The sequence below is a fragment of the Olea europaea genome, unplaced genomic scaffold (assembly GCF_002742605.1).
Source record: "Olea europaea var. sylvestris unplaced genomic scaffold, O_europaea_v1 scaffold1003, whole genome shotgun sequence".
NCBI classification, from domain to species: domain Eukaryota; kingdom Viridiplantae; phylum Streptophyta; class Magnoliopsida; order Lamiales; family Oleaceae; genus Olea; species Olea europaea.
In genome coordinates this window covers 200561-209010 of record NW_019227346.1, presented here as the reverse complement: position 1 = coordinate 209010, position 8450 = coordinate 200561, and the positions used below count along the sequence as shown (strand labels likewise).

Below are 8450 nucleotides of genomic sequence, written 5' to 3'. Positions count from 1 at the left end.
ATCGCTCGATCATTCTCTCCATCAACTCTGTCGAATGCAAGAGAGTAAATTTGGATGTTGACATTTTGACATGTTGCAATAATCAACTTGCCTTCGTATCTAGCCTTAAGGGTTGTATTGTCGACTACAATGAGGCGTCTTATCGCGTTTTGAAATTCTCGAACGCATTGTCCAAGAGTCACGAAGAAATACTTGAAGCGATTCTCGTCATTCCTCTCAATTAAAAAAGCCGATCCAGTATTAGTTTTCCCCATGTTATGACAATACCTGACAAATTTAAATAAACAATAATCAGAATAAGTAACTAAATATTAAATAAACAAAAAAATCGAAATAAGTAATTAGCAATTAAAATAAATATTAAATAAGCAACTAAACAATAAAATGTCTGGCCAATTTAGCATAACTCTCATCTGCTGAACCCATTAAGTCCTTAATGCGCATTCCTTGGCCTTTCAAGTCTTCTGATAGCTCATGATCACCCCGTACTCTCGACGGACATCATTAATGATGTACGAAGGTCTGTAAATCGTTCGTGGATCCTGAAACTTGTGCATTATTTCTCGACCAATGAACCATACTCAAGCTTGCTTGTAATCATTTCGACGAATACCCACTTCACAAGTATGTTCCTGTGCATACTTAAGAATTACAAAAAACTCATTTGTGTCCATTTTCATCGCTCGCAAATGCCAATGACAACTGTCGTCAATCCAGATAATTGTGTACGTCGACTTATTTGATTTCTCCACTTTAAACTCGAAGTTGTGTTTCAAAGCAATCCGGTGTACAGTTTCCTGCAAATCTTTCTTTGTTTCGAATAGTTACTCAACATATAAATCTTTGTCATCGGGAACTAAACGTGAACAATTAGTGGACCGTGTACTTGGTCCAGCCTATGAGCTCTCACCTGACTCACATCTTTGGAGGGATAGAGCATTCAAATCCTCATTTGTGAAACTGTCGAGGGAATTCTGTACGTAACAGTGAGATCATTCACTATATCGGGAACAACTTTATCGAGAATAACCACATTGTCCTCATTAGCTATCTCCACTGTATCAAAAAAATTATTCACATTACGATCCCCTCCATCGAAAGTTTCGTGCTTACCCTCGGGGACATTATACTTCACTAAAGTTACATAAATAGGAATAGAACGTTTCTAGTTCAATTCAATTAAAATATGCATTTCAATTTCAGAAGTAACCGTTACAGGTGGAATTTTATTGTCAAATAAAAATCTCAATTTCATGTCGTATTGAGAGGGATCGACTTTGAGCGAGTTCTGTAACTCATTGTACATTCCTGCATACGATGTACTAGATGTTATCAAAATTACAATAAAACCATGTCTTTCACTCGTCCATTTTCACAAACATCAATCATTTTTTTCATTTCAAATTCACTAAACTAACAAATCGGGACTGTAGCGGATGCCATATCGACATTAGACAATGAAGATTTATTAAAAAAATGTAAATAGTGGAAAAAGAAGAAAAATTTGGAAACAACCGGCTCTTTTCATAACAGTCGACGTCTGTTTGGTTTTTCAATTTTGCAAATGAGTTTTTTTCATCGTTCTTATTTAAAAAATTTATAGATCCATTTAAAACTATAAAAAATTATCTGTCCAACTCGAAATAAGATCTAAAGATTCAAACAATATGCTGATTTAGCTATAATAAAATTAAAAATACATAAAATATGCTTTCCAATTTCGAGTGATGGTTGTGAATAATATTTTCTTGTTGAACTTTTGATAATTTTGTGAGATTTCAATGTTCAAGCCAATGAAAATTGAACTTTCTTTTTACGTGTATTGCAGAAACTAATAAGGAAACTAATTTGATTTTGAAATTTTCGTAGCGATTGTTTGTATTTATTTGTTATTTAGAAAGGGGTATTATTGTCTTTTTAACAATCATATGTTTTTGTAATTACAAAACATAAAACGGGCAAAATCTTCATTTAGATTTCAAATGGCCATTGTGGTGAATGACAAAAATGAATTGGTCAATGTGGAAAATGATTAGTTTGACATGGCCAAACTAAAAAGTACCCCAAATATATCTTTAGCAACCTCATTTGGATCAAGGGAGAGAGGTTTCTCAAGTCAAAAGATTCATCAATTTTTTGGCTTGTACATTTTCCTTTTTTGGAATAAGTGTACCCAGTATTCTCACCAATATTTTTCTTCCAGTTCTTTTGTTGCACGCTCTTAGGCAAAAATGGGAAATAGAAAATCTTAATTTCAAGTGGTTTTTCGTGTTTTTCTTTCTTTTTGTTTTTTAAAGAGATAGGTATGTTAAAGTTCTATCTAATCGTGATCTTTGTTGGGTTTTCCGTGCAAGCTGTGGTTCTAAACTCGCAGAACTTGACTTGCAACCCGAATGATTTGAAAGCATTGGAAGGTTTCGTCAGTAGGCTGGAGTTAGGTATTGAAGGATGGGACTTCAACTCATCTTCATCTAATTGCTGTAATTGGGTAGGAATCACTTGTAATTCTTCTTCATCTCGTGGGGTTACTGATTACTTCAATTCTGGCAGCGTTGTTAAACTGGAGCTTGGGAAAAAATTGCTTCGTGGAAGCATCCATGAATCTTTAGGCAATTTGGAGCAACTGAAAACCCTTAATCTCTCGCACAATTTCCTCAAAGGGTTTATTCCTCTTTCACTGTTACATTTGCCAAAGTTAGAAATCTTGGACTTGGCCTACAATGAAATCGATGGCTTGTTTTCAAATAGCATAAACCTTCCTTCAATCAGAGTTCTAAACATTTCTGAGAATGCAATTCAGGGTCCAGTTCCTGTGGGCATATGTAGCAACTCAACCCGGATTTCGGTTTTGAATTTGGGATTCAATAACTTGAGTGGAAATCTGCCTCCTGGAATAGGGAATTGTACTTCATTGGAGGATCTCTGCCTTAGTTCCAATTTTCTCTCTGGTGGTTTACCTGAAAATCTGTTTCGGCTGCCAAAATTAGCAAATTTGTCTCTTCAGGAGAATCGATTTTCTGGACAGCTTAGTGACCTTATTGGTAACCTTTCTAATCTTGTTCGCGTGGATATATCTTTAAATGGGTTTTCAGGAAATTTGCCAGATGTTTTTCATAGATTTGGAAAGTTGAATTATTTTTCAGCTGAGTCCAATGGTTTCACTGGTAAAATACCACAAACATTGACAAATTCGCCTACTATCGCGTCACTTAGTTTGAGAAATAATTCCTTGAGCGATATGATTGAGCTTAATTGTTCGGCAATGACTAGTCTTGTTTCGCTTGATTTGGCTACCAATCGGTTCAATGGGAAGATTCCCGATAACTTACCTTCCTGCCCACAACTAAAGACTATAAATTTTGCAAAGATCAACTTCGCTGGGCAAATCCCAGAAAGCTTCAAGAATTTTCGGGGTCTTTCTTACCTTTCCCTCTCAAACTCCAGTATTTCCAACCTTACAACCGCTCTTGAAATTTTACAGCATTGTAGAAACTTGACCACTCTGGTTCTTACTTCCAATTTTTGAGATGAAGCAATGCCAACTTTTTCTAGGCTACAGTTTACTAGGCTCGAGGCTCTTCTTATTGCCAACTGCAGACTGACGGGTACAATTCCTCAGTGGTTGAGTGGATGTACGAATTTGCGACTGCTGGATTTGTCCTGGAACCGTATGGAGGGTACAATTCCACCTTGGTTCGGCAATTTCCAATTTATGTTCTACTTAGATTTATCGAACAACTCTTTTACGGGGGAGATTTCAAAAGAACTTACTAGACTACAGAGCCTCATCTCTGGCAATGTCTCATTGAAGGATCCATCCCTGGATTTCCCATTTTTCCTGAAAAAGAACGTCAGCCATGAAGCTTTATCGTATAGACAAATTTTAAGCTTTCCTCCTACTTTGGAACTTGGTAATAACATTTTCACCGGACCAATTTGGCCAGAGTTTGGCAATCTGAAAGGATTACATATTTTGGATCTGAAGTGCAACAATTTGTCGGGGTCCATCCCCAGTGAACTTTCCCGCATGACAAACTTAGAAACTTTAGATTTATCCCATAACAGTCTGAATGGGACGATACCTCTTTCTTTAGTTAACCTCAGCTTTTTGTCCGAGTTCAGTGTTGCTTATAATAAACTGCGTGGAGCAATTCCTACTGGAGGCCAGTTCCTTACCTTTTCAAACTCAAGCTTTGAAGGGAACCCAGATCTCTGTGGTGAGAATGGTACTTATCCTCGTCCCAATGGCAATCAAGTACCTGATCTATCAGCGAACAGATCAGGAATACCAAAAGGCACTATCATTGCAATTGCTGTCGGAATTGGACTCGGAACTGTTTTTATTGTTTACTCTTGTGTCCTCGATCATTATCTGTGCAAGTAGTCGAAAAGTTATTGATAATGAATGGCCAATGGACATGTGCAAACCGAAAAGCAGACGTGATTTGGTCTCTTGGGTGATTCGAATGAAAAGCGAAAAGAGGGAAACGAAGTGTTTGATCCATTTATTTATAACAAAGAAAATGCTGATGAAATGTTATGGGTTCTCGAGATTGCCTGCCTTTGCTTAAGTGAGTCCCAAAGATAAGGCCTTCTACAGAGCAGTTCGTTTCTTTGCCTGATTCTATATCTAGCTTTTCGTCAGAAAGTGGAAATTTGTTATCTTTCTGATAAGCAATGATTTTTAATTTATACTTTCGTAATGAAATTTCCCAATCCTTCGCATTTAGCAGATGTCTAGTGTATATACTTTTATGCATTAATTCAAATGTAAACATGAAGAGATAGAGAGAGTACTCTTGACCCCCCTGCAATAATACAAGCATCACTTCATGTATCCTATATGTTTACTTGATGGAGAATATGTTGTTTGTTAGTACATGCAAGTTAAATTCTTAAAATTTGAGGTCTTACATTAGCCAATTTGCATTACAAAGGGTAGGAAGTTGAAATTTCACCCATTTTTCTATTCTCAAATTCATTTGACAAATTTGTGTTAACTTAGTCCGATAGTCAAGACTTGGGTTGGCCGGACACAACTCCACAAGTGTGGTGCGTTGTAGATTGGCTTGCCAAGTCTCCTCGGTAATTATCATTTTCTTAGAGTAATAGAATTTTGCTTGGTGGTGGCCCCATGGGTTATTATAGATCTCGTTTTTTTTTTCCACTAACTGATTTGACTTGATATAGAAGTGTGAACTGTACTATATCATTCTAGAGATGAGTCGTGGCAATACTTTTTACACAAGTCAATATTGAACGTTAGAATTGTCAAAAGCGTGGACTAATTATACAAAATTTGTAAGGTAGCTGATGTTCTTGCAGTAAAAGTCTCGATCAGAAAATCAATATAAGAAAAATAATTTGAAGGAAAATTTGGTTTCAGGGGTCCTCCCAAAAGACAAATTGAACCGTTCGACAGTTTACAAATATTAAATCGTTCAATTCGTTCAAACCTAACATTGACAAAGTCGTTCAATTAGATTCAATAATTAGCGTGCAAGTTTCCAGTATGACTTTCATGTTAAGCTGACCAACATTTGAATTCTTATACTTTATTTGAAAATAATAGAATTTCTTTTATGAAATGGTTTTTTATAACATGTTTTTTTCCCCTTTAATATGTTTTAAGAAAAACTATATTTATTTTTTTAGTAATTTTTTAATATTCCTATCAATTCATAAAATAATACTCAAACTACTTACAAATTATTCTAGGATGATTGTTATGAGTCCATTTTTGATTCATGTTTATAAAAACTCTAAGTCACTTTTATCTATGTATTCGAATGATCAATAAGTATTATCCACTTGTTCACAATTCATAGTTATTTATCTATCTATAATTTTAACTGTTCGTCTGACTTTGGAATATTGTCAATACTTTGAACAAGATGTTCAAGTGAGGTAATGGATCAAAGAATTTTCGCCAATAGTGTTTACAACGAAAACCAATCACCAGCGGAGTTGAAGCCTTCAACGAAATAAAGTGTCATTTGATTCATGTAGAGCTCAAAGCAGTGTAGTTAGTAAACAAACCCTATTGTCGCCTTAATATTTCAAGTATTATTTAAATTTGCAATTCATCATAACTAATGGTATTGAATATATTAATTAGTTTATTTATTTTTGTTGAAATCCGTTTAAGCTTGATAGGATTTTTTAGGTCTTATCAAAATATTAAAAATATTCAATGGAGGATTTGACCTTCTCTAAATAAAAATAGGAAAATGTTGTGTGTACACCTTATGGTGGAGGACACGCAGCCTTTTGGGCCCCCTCCATGTGAGGGGGTATAAGCAAAACCCATAAAAATATGTTTACAAGTAAAGTAGGAACATGAAAAAACTTACATCCGTGGCTTACTTCTGTACACACTTACATTTTCGAGGCAAAGTATAACCTCTAATAAAAGCAAACAATCAGTTTGTTTTTTTCTAAATAGAAGGAAATCCTAATCTATCTAGTGACTAATCAAAAACCCTTAATCAAACCTTGAAGTTGTTCCCGCTGAACTCCATTTTTTCTTGATCTTTTATTCACACCACATTTTTCTTGTAAATGCAATATAATTTAATTATATTAATTATCATTAACCTTTATTCATTATTAAACTTTTCATCACATTCTTATTTTTAACATTTCATTAATTGGAAAATCTTATCATTAATCATTGTTTTCGTTCAAAATTATTGTTAACATATTTTAAATTAAGAGTCAAATATTTAATTGTATTTTTGCATTTATTTTCCTTATTTAAAAATTCAATGGACGCTTGAATCTTTTTACTCTATCTTATAGAAGATTTTGAAGAGAAATCATAATTTGAAACAATTTATGTTACTTTGAGAATAAAAATGCAATGAAAAAAGTTTGAGACATACATATTAAAATTTACAAATATTATGAATATTTCATAAATTTAAAACGTAGTTTAGTTATTAAAAACTGTGATATAAATATATTTAGCCTTCATAAAATGTAAAAAGAACATATATATCCCTCATGGGTTTTGAGAGTGGCTATATGTACAAATAAAGCGTTTATAGAAGGTTGACAGATAACACTCAGCAGGGGTGGGCTGGAATTGGGGTGATTTTTTTGACAATAAAATATTCATGTGGGAACCACCTCCAATTTGAGACTTCTGTAAGCTTTCTGTGAAATCTTATTCTGTACACCAAGATTAAATTCATGGGTTTTTGCTATCACACCTCCAATTGCTGTCCTTTCATTTAAAGCTCGTGTCATTGATTTGGGGAAATTCTACTTGTACATTAGGGTGGACAGTCCCTTACTCGTGAACAGCATAATAAAAGGTATTTCTCCAAATGTCTGTCTCCCGACTTTTCAAATGTAAGACTCATGTTTCGAAATTTTGGACATTGTGTATGCAGTATTGGAAACTAATTTGACAAATTCCCTTCATTCGCCCACAGACTTATTGTTCAGGGTAAAATAGCAGACAAGAAAATAAAAAATGAAGAAAATATCGTGGATGGTAAGCTTACCACTATGTGAAATTCGTTACAATGGTATAGAATATAGCCCATTCAAACCCCTCAAAAGTATTGAAAGAAAAATGCCCTAAGCATTACAATACTCGTCTATTTCTAATCTTTGAACAATCCATTGTTGAGAATCTACTTATCATGCGAAGCGAAAAAATAAAATAGATTTCAATTCCCACCAAGGATCTCTATGTGTTTAGATAGAAATTGTGAAAGAAAATTGTACATTTGAAAAAATTCTACAAACTTTTTGCTTTTCTTTTTATTCCAGCAACTTCGATCTATCACACACAGCTGTCCAATTATCTAACCCCCAATGAAAATCCACATATAAAACAAGATTGCAGGCACCGGTGTTTTCTCTTTTTGTGCTAGCAAGAATAATGAGAATCTCTACAAATTGAAAACTCTAGTAACGTATTTATATAAACCTAAACGGGTTTGGTCTGACATGGTCCAATATTTAATTAAATTCAGTTCGTGAATTAATTAATCCAACTAATTAATTCGGGCTTATAAATAAGTAACTCAATTAATTAATTTATCGAACGTTTGTTAAATTAATTAATTGACAAATCACAATCTTCCAGTTCTCCTTTTGTGTGCAATCCATCAGGTTCCCGATCACAATGCCTAACGACGTGAAATATTATTTTGATCTAATCAAAATTGATAAATTAAAACACCCTTTTAATTTATCACCAATTCACACTCGCTGTCCCAGATTAGCATCTAGCAATGTGTCAGGAGAATACATATGACGAGAAATATCACGTGGTATGGCAAATCAAACTTGTTTGTTTACCGCGAACTATAATACATTCGTCAATATGATCCGATCAATTACAAGATATGGAAGCATCTTAATCTCGATTATCGATCATATTTTCCATTCTACTAATAAGTCAATATAAGTCGAAAACTCCTTTTCGACTTATG

At 34.1% G+C, this 8450-nt stretch overlaps 1 pseudogene; it reads left to right on the top strand.

The window, feature by feature from the left end:
• Window positions 1-2305: 2305 nt before the first annotated feature.
• LOC111372480 lies at window positions 2306-4837 on the top strand (annotated as a pseudogene).
• Window positions 4838-8450: the final 3613 nt, after the last annotated feature.